Below are 14,420 nucleotides of genomic sequence, written 5' to 3' on the forward strand. Positions count from 1 at the left end.
AAATTGTCTAAACAACTTGGATCTGATTTACACGGGAGCCTTATTTTGAACCGACCTGATGACAGTAGATGGCATTTCTTCCAATGACAAAATGTTTTTTAAAGCCCTATCGATGGAAACTATTTGTAATTTGAGGAGCAGAACTCTTGGAAACATACTTTCCCGAAACAACCCAGCCAAGAAGGGTTTTCTGAAGAGTTGGAAAGTCAGTACCTCGCTTAATTTGACGAACAGCTAAAAATTCAAAGAACGATTCTGCTCTTATCAGCATATCTATTCTTTGTGACTTGTAGAAATAAGGGTCTGCCAGTGGTAGGTTCTCTGCGATGAGCGAGGTCCTCGGTAATGAATTTAGTTTGTGATCCAGAGTCGAGCAGATGATGTTCAATGATGTCGGATGCAGAACATGTGACGTGGAAGTTTGATCCTGATTTGGCGGAGAAGAAGTACTCTCTTCGAATGGTGGCATCGCAAGAGTATTAGCAGTCACTGTGTATGGATGCAATTATATATGATGTGAATGGTTGCACACTCGACATTTATTGGTTTTGCAGTTTACAACAGCGTGGCCTTTTCGCAGACATAAGGATAAGGATGCATAAGGATGCCGACTTGGCGATCTGAAACCTTTGCATAGCCGAGAGACGCGAAAATGCAGGGCAAGTTGACCCTACATGGTCTCCTGAATTGCAATAGCTACAAGTTTGCTGAGTTCTGGACGTGGAAGAAAGCAAATGAACTGCGATTATGTTGCTTGCTTTGCATAACTTTGTCTTGCCTTGCCTTTGTCGATTCTTCAGCAGACAGATGCTGGTATCGGCGATTCAAGACTTTCTCAAAGTCGGACCAAAGCGGTAACTTCTCATAAGTTAGCTGTTCATCCCACTTTTGTTTCGTCATTGGGTCGACTCCGTTAAAAACGAGATGAATGAGCATTGCATTCGAAATTTTTTTATCGTCTCCGATCGACAGTAACGATCCGCAAATCGACGAAACAGTATCGAATAGATATCTTAGGGACGGTGCGGACTGATGCGAAACTGTGAAAATTAAATACTTGACAAATAATCCTTTTAGGCCGGCCATGGCCTTTTCATAATTTGCCCCGGTGACTTGGAACGCCTTTATTGTTCCTAATGCTTCATCAGAGAGGCACGACATTAAATGGTTACATTTTTTGATCTCTGGTATACTAGCGTCGTTATGAACTAACTAGTCTCGCGAAAAGGGTAATGAAGTTTTTTAACTGCGTATGTTTACCACTAAATTGGGTAATGCCAATTTTGGAAGTCTAGAACGAGTTGGGGCTGAAGAAGGCACTGGCTTCGTATCGCTTGCTGCATCAAAGGCGGTGATAAGCGACATTATCTTTCCCTTGGTTACAATCGTCAGCTCTTACAACTCGGCTGCATATGCATCATCACCTGTTATCTCCTCGATTTTCTCTTGCAAATGGTTCGGCTTTTTTTAATTGAAGCATTCAAACTATCTTATCTACATTGTAATTCCGGTAATTGTAACGGAATCGACCCTTGGTCTAATCGATCATCTAAGCGGCGAATGCTTTTTACTCGACCTTTGAGCTTAATCTTTAAGTCTTAAAGAAGGGATTTACTAATTTTTCTTCCATAATACTAATGTAGAATTTGCGCAACAAACCACTATATTTATTTATTTATTATTTTTATTATTTTTTTTTTTAATGTTTGAACGAGAACGATAATCGAAAACGAATTGTAATATTGAATGTCGAAGCTCAAGGTATCAAGGGAAAGAGTAGTTGCAAGTAACGTTCAAAGACAATATACCCTTAGAATGTAGGGTAGCGGTAGGTAGAATAGAGTAGATATAGAGTAGCGCGTCACTTGGCGCACCGTTAAGCTTAAGAGCGGCAACGAAAATTCTCCCAACGAATACAACGCAAGCGGCGGTGGAGAAGCAAAAACGCAAACGGGCGACACTGATTGCAGTAAACGATAGATGTATGTACATGTAACTGTTGCGTCCAAATAGCGGTTCACATATGTCTGTATGTGTCGATATGTATGCATTTATGTGTATATAGTTATATTTATATGCAATTATTAATAAAATGCATGCAATCAAGCTCTACTATGTATCGTACGTCTGTGCCTAAAATTGAAAGCAATGTGTAATATTTTCAGCACAAGACACTTCACAGAAAGATCTGAATGTCTTTAGCTCTGCCTTTAATTTTTTGCACAAATACTTCTGATTCCTCTTTTAGATCATTGAATCCATCTGATACTTTCCTGAAATTTTGCACAAAAATTGTTATTGGCGCGACCGACGCGATGATATTATGTAAAATACATAGGTGGTTGGACACACACAGAACACGACGCGGGCAACGATGTTTGCATATGCTGCAATATCTTGTGTCACTGTCACTTGTTGTTGTTGCCTATAATCAAATTTACAGTCCGCCCGGGGGCGCCATGAAAAATAAGAGGAGTTTTTCTAAACAAAAATCAAAGAAAACTTTGGGTGACTGTGATTCAATTATCTTTGGCGGGGCGAAAATTATTGCGCTCGATCCCTTTCAATATTAACGATAGACTATGTTTCCTTCACAATTCAATCTCTTATTCTAGCTAACCTGCGGTGGCAAAGCAGGGCGAATTCGCCAAGAGCGAGAGAGCGAGCTTTTATTGCGCTCCCCCTTTGCCCTAGCCTAACTTACACTAGACTTCATTACAGTAAAAATAAGAAATTCAAATATTATGACGATTAGATGAAGGTCACGCAACAAGAGAAGTAGAAAAACCAACTTCTTGAAAGTTTGTATAAAGTTTTGATTTAACTTCCTTCAAAAGTAGGATGGTAGGCGTCTTCAGGTATAGTGAGCGGAAGGGCTCGGGTTAACAACTTTATGGTCGGATAAAATACAAAGCACTGTTCAAGCAATCGACCCAAGGAATTTTTCACATGGTTGACTTGAGACAACCGTTAACAAAGTCATGTGGCATGTTTATTAGGTTGGTAGACTCGTTTATCGAACACCAAACAGTACCTGGCAAAGTTGAAGTCACCAAGAACTATCATATGATCTTTATATGATAGCAAAGAAAAAAAGTGTTCAAAGTTGCACATATTTTGAGATATCCGAAGCAGGTGGAATAAACGAGCACGTAATGAAGATAGCGAAGGTGGAAAGAATCAGCTTCACACAGGAACTCCACTTCATTTTGAGCCTGGACTCTGAAATATTTTGCGGTAAAGTTTGAGAAAACCACCTGCACGTCGAGACGAACGGTCCTTTCTAAAAGTTGTGTACCGACCTGACAAAACGCGAATCTAAGAATGTCCGGTTTTAACCAGGTCTCGGTAAACACAATAACATGGGATGCAAATGTGGCACTATCCCGAAAAGAGTGCTGAGCTTACTGCGTAAGCCTCTAACATTCTGATAGATTACTACAGCAGAAGAAGATAGTTTTTTACACTGGCGGAAGTATGGAAGATGAAGATGGCACGTTGTGCTGATTTTGACTAGGGAGAGCTATAGAGGCAATGAGTTGGGGAGTTGCTTTGTTGAAGAGATTCCTCGATTCCTTCCTGATTTCGCTTAGCCGCTGTTCAAGGTCAGGGTTATGTTTATATGTTTTTGCAAAAGTGGGTTAGTTTCCACAACAATATTTGTGGACAGGATGTTCCCAAACAGTAACTTTACCCAGATTCCCCAGAGGAAGTGATGGGCGTTCGCATCGCAAACCAGAACTATGTCGCGCATTCCTTGCTTGACGAACAAGGGCCCTGATTTCCTCCAAGGATGGGTCCTCTACCTCGTATTGCAAATATGTGGTGGCCAGGTATATGTTTTCCCGTCCTTCCTCTCGCATAGTGCCACTGTCAGCTCCGGACTGCTGCATCTAAAGGAAAACAGAGGAAAAAAGTTCGTTCCTAACCACGATACAGGTTTTTGGCTTACCTGCGGGTTGTGAGAAGACGGTAGCCGCGGCCACTCAAACACCGAACTCTTTCTCATACGATCAAAAGAACTTGGATGAGGTCCAAATCTACCGTCTTTCCGTCATATTCCGAAGCACGTCCGCCGATGTTACACTTAAGTGATGCATATTAATTGCAGCACTTTAATGCTATTCAGTGCCCATACCAAAGGATATTCGTCAGTTCACTGCAAGGAGCTTGGCGATTGTTCCCTGACCAATGCGCTCCACTGACCAACGCGGAGTTCCATACCGCTCGCATTGTCTCTCGCTATCGTTATCGCTCTCGTGAAAGTCCTGTCAACTGTGTTCAGGGTCTGGTTCTGAGCCCTCATCATAATCGTTTTAGTTGAAGCTATATCCGTGGGGACTACGCAGATTTCCGCTTCTGGCAAAAGATCACCAACGTCTCCAGAGTCTCCACGGTACCAAAGGCCACTGCCTTGGTTCCCTTGTACCACTTAATGCATGATTGCGGGTTGTGTGCGCGAACCATGGCGCTCAGGATTTTCAGGTCAGAATGTCCTCTGGTTTTAAACTCGAAAGCTTTTGTGGATTTATCCGCTATCTGCCGCTTAAGCTTTGGCTCCCGGTCAGTGAGTTCTACCTCTACCTTCTGAGGCCTTAGAGGTCTCCGAATTCCTCGTCTGAGGTTTGGTCTTCTGATGGTCCACCTTCGCCTTTCGAGCCAGATTTCGTTCGTTCTCTTTCGTAGTGATCAGACGCGATTTTGTTTTGCGCTCCGCATTTTTTCCTTTTGTTTTGAATCTCCGAGGTGCAAAAAGGCCACTCCGCGGGATCTGCAAGTGCCAATAGTCGCTCAGCCGCTCGTTGCCGAAAATCGGACTCCGACCACTCAAAGTGTACAGCAGCTGATTTCGTTTGCCACCCCAAGGGCAATGACAGCTGCTGGCGATGCAGATTCGGTAGCCGAATTCATCGCTTCGGAGAATGTGCAGCCAATTACGTCTGCAGCGTCCGTGTCCGTAGTGTCCGCAAGCTCACTAGTTGTCCCGTCCATCCCGATCCCACCAGTAAATAGACGTTCCGGACCTCCGGATATTGCCGCCACAGGTACTAGGCCTGTGGTGCCCAAACCACTGGTGGGAATCCCACCAAAACGACAAGTTTTTGTCTCACGGCTGGCCCCTCACCTCACATCGAATGATGTAATTGCTTTTATTCAAAGCAGAATAAAAGCCGTGGGTTTAAAGGTGGAGAAGTTTAATTTCTCTTATGCCAGGGAGATATCTTCGTTCAAGATAAGTGTCTCCCCAACTCACTTTGACACCATTTGCTCTGCCAAATTTTGGCCAGAGCAGTTGGTGGTGAAGGAGTTCGAGGCTAAGAAGAAAAATAGGCCCCCCATAACACTTACAAATCATCCCAATGCGCCATCCTCATCTTCCCGTCCTGCTTCCACCCTTCCAAAAAACTAACTTCTCTTAGTAACCTCTTAGTAACCTATCAGAATGTAAGAGGCTTGCGTAGTAAGCTCAGCATTCTTTTCCGGGATAGTGTTGCATTTGCTTCCCACGTTATTGTGTTTACTGAAACCTGGTTAAAGCCGGACATTCTTAGTTCCGAGGTTTTGGCAGGTCGGTACACAACTTTTAGAAAGGACCGTTCGTCTCGACGTGCAGGGGGGGGGGCTCTAATTGCAGTGGATCTTACTTCACGTCGGAACACTTCACAGTCCAAGTTCAACAGGAACTGGAATTCCTGTGTGTAAAACTGATTCTTCCCGCTTTCCTATATGCGTTACTTGCTCGTATATCCTACCTTCTTCGGATATTTCAATTTATGAGCAGCACTTGTCCGCTTTAACCGCTGTTTCTTCCTCGCTATCTGATAAAGATCGTATGATAGTTCTTGGTGACTTCAACTTGCCAGGAACTGTTTGGTCTTCGGTAAACGAGTCTAGTATCCTAGTGCCCATGTCACGACATGACTTTGTTGACGGCTTGCTTGACCTATCCCTGTCTCAAGTCAACCATGTGAAAAATTCCTTGGGTCGATTGCTTGATCTGTGCTTTGTATCGGATCCGACCATAGTGTTGTTAGCCCGAGCCCTTCCGCTCACTATACCTGAAGACGCCTACCACCCTACTTTCGAGATGTCGCTAGATATAGGACCAAGTGTATTGGATTGGACGAGTAGGCTGTCCGAACGTGTCCGCTGCTTTCGTAAAGCCGAGTTTGCGAAGCTTAATAACCTCATTAGGGATTTTGATTGGTCCGCTTTGTACTTGTGCACTGATGTCATAAAAGGCAAAAAAATTTTATACAATGCTCTTGGCACATTTTTCGATTCTTGTGTCCCGCTTTCTTGTCCGACTAGATCTGGAAAACCCCCTTGGTTTACCAAAGAGTTATCCAGTCTAAAAAACTTAAAATCAAGACTTTATAAAAATTTCAAGAAGTGGGTTCTCCTACTTCTCACTATCGCTATGTAATAGCTCGGTCAAACTTTTCAGTTCTTAATGCTCAATGCTATAAGAACTACCTATCTCGATGCAGGATACGTTTTTCTCAGGGCCCTAAACAGTTTTACTGCTTCGTAAACAGTAAGCGTAGAACGTCCGCACACCCATCCTCGCTATCATTTTGTAATACGTCGGCAAATAATGATCAGGCAATTGCCGATCTTTTTGCCCAATTTTTCCAAACCACCTATTCTGAGGAAAGCTACTCTGGTCATCCGTACCCATACGGTTTACCGAGGTCGAACGGCATTTTCAGTCCCTTGTTAAACACTTTCACCGGGTCCAGACGGGGTTCCAGGTTGTGTACTCAGGTGCTGCGCCGAGGCAATGTGTGGACCCTTGCTTAAAATATTCACCCTGTTCATTGATTCTTCTTGCTTCCCCCCGATCTGGAAGGAATCGTTTATAATTCCTCTCCATAAAAAAGGTAGCAAGTCTGATGAAAAAAATTATAGAGGTATAGCAAAGTTATCCGCTATTCCTAAAATGTTTGAGAAGGTTTTAACTCCGCACTTGCAACATCTCTGCAAGTCACTTATAACTCCAACTCAGCATGGATTTATAAGGCGGCGATCAACCACCACGGACTTGTTAGAGTTTACCTCTTTCATTATTAAAGGCTTTCAAGGTAACTTACAGACGGATTTTATTTGCACCGACTTCAGTAAAGCATTCGACTCTGTGAACCATTCCCTTCTAGCACATAAACTTGACCTTTTAGGGTTTCCGCCCAATCTCCTGAGATGGATTTCTAGCTATCTTTGTTCCAGGTCTCAAAGAGTCCTCTTCAAAAACTCCCTCTCTTCACCAGTAAAGGGAGTACCACAGGGCAGCCATCTTCACACCTTACTCTTCACACTCTTTATTAATGTCTTGCCTTCGGTATTAACATACTCTCCAGTATGTATGCGGATGATGTTAAACTCTGTGTCCAGTATAAGGATATTTCATTTCATTCTCGCTTGCAATCCGATCTCAATAAATTTGAGTCATGGTGTTGAGCTAACTTGTTACACCTTAATGCCTCGAAATGCAAAGTTATGACATTTCATCGTTCTAGCCCTTTGTTGGCTCCCTATACCCTATTTGGTGGTTCTCTTGAGAGAATTACCCTGGTGGGTGATCTGGGTGTTATGTTAGACCCCAAGTTAAGGTTTTCCGAACACATTTCTACCATGGTAAATAAGGCCATGGGCGTGCTTTGGTTTATAAAGAGGTGGTCAAAGGAATTGGACGACCCCTATATAACAAAGACTCTCTATACCTCGCTTGTTCGTCTGATCTTTGAATACGGTTCCTGTGTATGGTGCCCTCAGTACAAAGTACACCAGGACCGTATAGAATCAGTACAGAAAAACTTTTTACTCTTTGCTCTGCGGGGCCTTAACTGGGATGCGGGTGTAAGACTCCCATCTTACTCTAGTAGACTACTATTAGTAAACCTCCCATCCTTAGTTAACCGTAGAAAAATGCTTGGTGTGATATTTATGCACAACTTGATCAGGGGTGACATAGACAGCCCTGATCTGTTGAGCCGCATAAACTTCACGATTCCTATTTGACTGACTAGAAATTTTATACCGTTGTTCCTTCCACTTTGTAGATCTAATTATTCCTTGCATGAACCGTTTAGGGTCTTATGCTCGGATTATAATTCCCTCTACCATATTATATCCACCACTAATTCTCTTCCTCTTATTAAATTACTAATCCTTACACACCTTTCTAGTAATTAGTAATTGTAGTGGTATTTGTATTTTGATTGCATGCTTAGTTTCTTAGTAAGTTTAGTGCTAATTTTCGTCGAATGTTAGTCTAATAGCTATCTTTCTTGCATGTTCGCGTTCGGTTCGGCTACGCACCGTGCGTCATGCGGCAGCGCCCCTCGGTAGGTTGGGCGGGAGGAGGGCTGCGTTTTGCCTGGGTTCCGCGCGTAACAGCCTTCTGCGACTTGACGGTGCAGTAACTGCATCGCCTCTTGAAAGATGCAGTCATTGCATGTCAACGTCCAACGTCTGGTGGCGGTGAAGTAGAAGTTTGATCCTTCTCTATCTTCGCTAAGAGACATTTCTCATAACAAAACGCGTTTTAACCGCAGTATTGTGAACTATTCTTGTTGCTCCGAGCGATGTCATTTGGAAGCATGAATTGAATTTTCGAATGGACTTCAGGAAGAGGTTTTAATCTACATCAGTGCCGATGAGCAAGCCGTTCAATGGTTCCTGTGGGGTCTCAATTTTAGGTGACTTATATTTGGTTTTGAGCGCCTGACAATAATATTCAATATTCTAGACGAATAAACGAAGCTCGGTGTACTTTTTGGGGTTGTCTTCTATATTCTCTTTAAGTGCCAATTACGTAACGCGTCCGTCCCTGTTTCTTCCTCGCTATCTGATAAAGATCGTATGATAGTTCTTGGTGACTTCAACTTGCCAGGAACTGTTTGGTCTTCGGTAAACGAGTCTAGTATCCTAGTGCCCATGTCACGACATGACTTTGTTGACGGCTTGCTTGACCTATCCCTGTCTCAAGTCAACCATGTGAAAAATTCCTTGGGTCGATTGCTTGATCTGTGCTTTGTATCGGATCCGACCATAGTGTTGTTAGCCCGAGCCCTTCCGCTCACTATACCTGAAGACGCCTACCACCCTACTTTCGAGATGTCGCTAGATATAGGACCAAGTGTATTGGATTGGACGAGTAGGCTGTCCGAACGTGTCCGCTGCTTTCGTAAAGCCGAGTTTGCGAAGCTTAATAACCTCATTAGGGATTTTGATTGGTCCGCTTTGTACTTGTGCACTGATGTCATAAAAGGCAAAAAAATTTTATACAATGCTCTTGGCACATTTTTCGATTCTTGTGTCCCGCTTTCTTGTCCGACTAGATCTGGAAAACCCCCTTGGTTTACCAAAGAGTTATCCAGTCTAAAAAACTTAAAATCAAGACTTTATAAAAATTTCAAGAAGTGGGTTCTCCTACTTCTCACTATCGCTATGTAATAGCTCGGTCAAACTTTTCAGTTCTTAATGCTCAATGCTATAAGAACTACCTATCTCGATGCAGGATACGTTTTTCTCAGGGCCCTAAACAGTTTTACTGCTTCGTAAACAGTAAGCGTAGAACGTCCGCACACCCATCCTCGCTATCATTTTGTAATACGTCGGCAAATAATGATCAGGCAATTGCCGATCTTTTTGCCCAATTTTTCCAAACCACCTATTCTGAGGAAAGCTACTCTGGTCATCCGTACCCATACGGTTTACCGAGGTCGAACGGCATTTTCAGTCCCTTGTTAAACACTTTCACCGGGTCCAGACGGGGTTCCAGGTTGTGTACTCAGGTGCTGCGCCGAGGCAATGTGTGGACCCTTGCTTAAAATATTCACCCTGTTCATTGATTCTTCTTGCTTCCCCCGATCTGGAAGGAATCGTTTATAATTCCTCTCCATAAAAAAGGTAGCAAGTCTGATGAAAAAAATTATAGAGGTATAGCAAAGTTATCCGCTATTCCTAAAATGTTTGAGAAGGTTTTAACTCCGCACTTGCAACATCTCTGCAAGTCACTTATAACTCCAACTCAGCATGGATTTATAAGGCGGCGATCAACCACCACGGACTTGTTAGAGTTTACCTCTTTCATTATTAAAGGCTTTCAAGGTAACTTACAGACGGATTTTATTTGCACCGACTTCAGTAAAGCATTCGACTCTGTGAACCATTCCCTTCTAGCACATAAACTTGACCTTTTAGGGTTTCCGCCCAATCTCCTGAGATGGATTTCTAGCTATCTTTGTTCCAGGTCTCAAAGAGTCCTCTTCAAAAACTCCCTCTCTTCACCAGTAAAGGGAGTACCACAGGGCAGCCATCTTCACACCTTACTCTTCACACTCTTTATTAATGTCTTGCCTTCGGTATTAACATACTCTCCAGTATGTATGCGGATGATGTTAAACTCTGTGTCCAGTATAAGGATATTTCATTTCATTCTCGCTTGCAATCCGATCTCAATAAATTTGAGTCATGGTGTTGAGCTAACTTGTTACACCTTAATGCCTCGAAATGCAAAGTTATGACATTTCATCGTTCTAGCCCTTTGTTGGCTCCCTATACCCTATTTGGTGGTTCTCTTGAGAGAATTACCCTGGTGGGTGATCTGGGTGTTATGTTAGACCCCAAGTTAAGGTTTTCCGAACACATTTCTACCATGGTAAATAAGGCCATGGGCGTGCTTTGGTTTATAAAGAGGTGGTCAAAGGAATTGGACGACCCCTATATAACAAAGACTCTCTATACCTCGCTTGTTCGTCTGATCTTTGAATACGGTTCCTGTGTATGGTGCCCTCAGTACAAAGTACACCAGGACCGTATAGAATCAGTACAGAAAAACTTTTTACTCTTTGCTCTGCGGGGCCTTAACTGGGATGCGGGTGTAAGACTCCCATCTTACTCTAGTAGACTACTATTAGTAAACCTCCCATCCTTAGTTAACCGTAGAAAAATGCTTGGTGTGATATTTATGCACAACTTGATCAGGGGTGACATAGACAGCCCTGATCTGTTGAGCCGCATAAACTTCACGATTCCTATTTGACTGACTAGAAATTTTATACCGTTGTTCCTTCCACTTTGTAGATCTAATTATTCCTTGCATGAACCGTTTAGGGTCTTATGCTCGGATTATAATTCCCTCTACCATATTATATCCACCACTAATTCTCTTCCTCTTATTAAATTACTAATCCTTACACACCTTTCTAGTAATTAGTAATTGTAGTGGTATTTGTATTTTGATTGCATGCTTAGTTTCTTAGTAAGTTTAGTGCTAATTTTCGTCGAATGTTAGTCTAATAGCTATCTTTCTTGCATGTTCGCGTTCGGTTCGGCTACGCACCGTGCGTCATGCGGCAGCGCCCCTCGGTAGGTTGGGCGGGAGGAGGGCTGCGTTTTGCCTGGGTTCCGCGCGTAACAGCCTTCTGCGACTTGACGGTGCAGTAACTGCATCGCCTCTTGAAAGATGCAGTCATTGCATGTCAACGTCCAACGTCTGGTGGCGGTGAAGTAGAAGTTTGATCCTTCTCTATCTTCGCTAAGAGACATTTCTCATAACAAAACGCGTTTTAACCGCAGTATTGTGAACTATTCTTGTTGCTCCGAGCGATGTCATTTGGAAGCATGAATTGAATTTTCGAATGGACTTCAGGAAGAGGTTTTAATCTACATCAGTGCCGATGAGCAAGCCGTTCAATGGTTCCTGTGGGGTCTCAATTTTAGGTGACTTATATTTGGTTTTGAGCGCCTGACAATAATATTCAATATTCTAGACGAATAAACGAAGCTCGGTGTACTTTTTGGGGTTGTCTTCTATATTCTCTTTAAGTGCCAATTACGTAACGCGTCCGTCCCTGTTTCTTCCTCGCTATCTGATAAAGATCGTATGATAGTTCTTGGTGACTTCAACTTGCCAGGAACTGTTTGGTCTTCGGTAAACGAGTCTAGTATCCTAGTGCCCATGTCACGACATGACTTTGTTGACGGCTTGCTTGACCTATCCCTGTCTCAAGTCAACCATGTGAAAAATTCCTTGGGTCGTTGCTTGATCTGTGCTTTGTATCGGATCCGACCATAGTGTTGTTAGCCCGAGCCCTTCCGCTCACTATACCTGAAGACGCCTACCACCCTACTTTCGAGATGTCGCTAGATATAGGACCAAGTGTATTGGATTGGACGAGTAGGCTGTCCGAACGTGTCCGCTGCTTTCGTAAAGCCGAGTTTGCGAAGCTTAATAACCTCATTAGGGATTTTGATTGGTCCGCTTTGTACTTGTGCACTGATGTCATAAAAGGCAAAAAAATTTTATACAATGCTCTTGGCACATTTTTCGATTCTTGTGTCCCGCTTTCTTGTCCGACTAGATCTGGAAAACCCCCTTGGTTTACCAAAGAGTTATCCAGTCTAAAAAACTTAAAATCAAGACTTTATAAAAATTTCAAGAAGTGGGTTCTCCTACTTCTCACTATCGCTATGTAATAGCTCGGTCAAACTTTTCAGTTCTTAATGCTCAATGCTATAAGAACTACCTATCTCGATGCAGGATACGTTTTTCTCAGGGCCCTAAACAGTTTTACTGCTTCGTAAACAGTAAGCGTAGAACGTCCGCACACCCATCCTCGCTATCATTTTGTAATACGTCGGCAAATAATGATCAGGCAATTGCCGATCTTTTTGCCCAATTTTTCCAAACCACCTATTCTGAGGAAAGCTACTCTGGTCATCCGTACCCATACGGTTTACCGAGGTCGAACGGCATTTTCATTCCCTTGTTAAACACTTTCACCGGGTCCAGACGGGGTTCCAGGTTGTGTACTCAGGTGCTGCGCCGAGGCAATGTGTGGACCCTTGCTTAAAATATTCACCCTGTCCATTGATTCTTCTTGCTTCCCCCCGATCTGAAAGGAATCGTTTATAATTCCTCTCCATAAAAAAGGTAGCAAGTCTGATGAAAAAAATTATAGAGGTATAGCAAAGTTATCCGCTACTCCTAAAATGTTTGAGAAGGTTTTAACTCCGCACTTGCAACATCTCTGCAAGTCACTTATAACCCCAACTCAGCATGGATTTATAAGGCGGCGATCAACCACCACAGACTTGTTAGAGTTTACCTCTTTCATTATTAAAGGCTTTCAAGGTAACTTACAGACGGATTTTATTTGCACCGACTTCAGTAAAGCATTCGACTCTGTGAACCATTCCCTTCTAGCACATAAACTTGACCTTTTAGGGTTTCCGCCCAATCTCCTGAGATGGATTTCTAGCTATCTTTGTTCCAGGTCTCAAAGAGTCCTCTTCAAAAACTCCCTCTCTTCACCAGTAAAGGGAGTACCACAGGGCAGCCATCTAATCCCCTTACTCTTCACACTCTTTATTAATGTCTTGCCTTCGGTATTAACATACTCTCCAGTACTTATGTATGCGGATGATGTTAAACTCTGTGTCCAGTATAAGGATATTTCATTTCATTCTCGCTTGCAATCCGATCTCAATAAATTTGAGTCATGGTGTTGAGCTAACTTGTTACACCTTAATGCCTCGAAATGCAAAGTTATGACATTTCATCGTTCTAGCCCTTTGTTGACTCCCTATACCCTATTTGGTGGTTCTCTTGAGAGAATTACCCTGGTGGATGATCTGGGTGTTATGTTAGACCCCAAGTTAAGGTTTTCCGAACACATTTCTACCATGGTAAATAAGGCCATGGGCGTGCTTTGGTTTATAAAGAGGTGGTCAAAGGAATTGGACGACCCCTATATAACAAAGACTCTCTATACCTCGCTTGTTCGTCTGATCTTTGAATACGGCTCCTGTGTATGGTGCCCTCAGTACAAAGTACACCAGGACCGTATAGAATCAGTACAGAAAAACTTTTTACTCTTTGCTCTGCGGGGCCTTAACTGGGATGCGGGTGTAAGACTCCCATCTTACTCTAGTAGACTACTATTAGTAAACCTCCCATCCTTAGTTAACCGTAGAAAAATGCTTGGTGTGATATTTATGCACAACTTGATCAGGGGTGACATAGACAGCCCTGATCTGTTGAGCCGCATAAACTTCACGATTCCTATTTGACTGACTAGAAATTTTATACCGTTGTTCCTTCCACTTTGTAGATCTAATTATTCCTTGCATGAACCGTTTAGGGTCTTATGCTCGGATTATAATTCCCTCTACCATATTATATCCACCACTAATTCTCTTCCTCTTATTAAATTACTAATCCTTACACACCTTTCTAGTAATTAGTAATTGTAGTGGTATTTGTATTTTGATTGCATGCTTAGTTTCTTAGTAAGTTTAGTGCTAATTTTCGTCGAATGTTAGTCTAATAGCTATCTTTCTTGCATGTTCGCGTTCGGTTCGGCTACGCACCGTGCGTCATGCGGCAGCGCCCCTCGGTAGGTTGGGCGGGA

The sequence above is a fragment of the Drosophila miranda genome, chromosome 3 (genome assembly GCF_003369915.1).
Source record: "Drosophila miranda strain MSH22 chromosome 3, D.miranda_PacBio2.1, whole genome shotgun sequence".
NCBI classification, from domain to species: Eukaryota; Metazoa; Arthropoda; class Insecta; order Diptera; family Drosophilidae; genus Drosophila; species Drosophila miranda.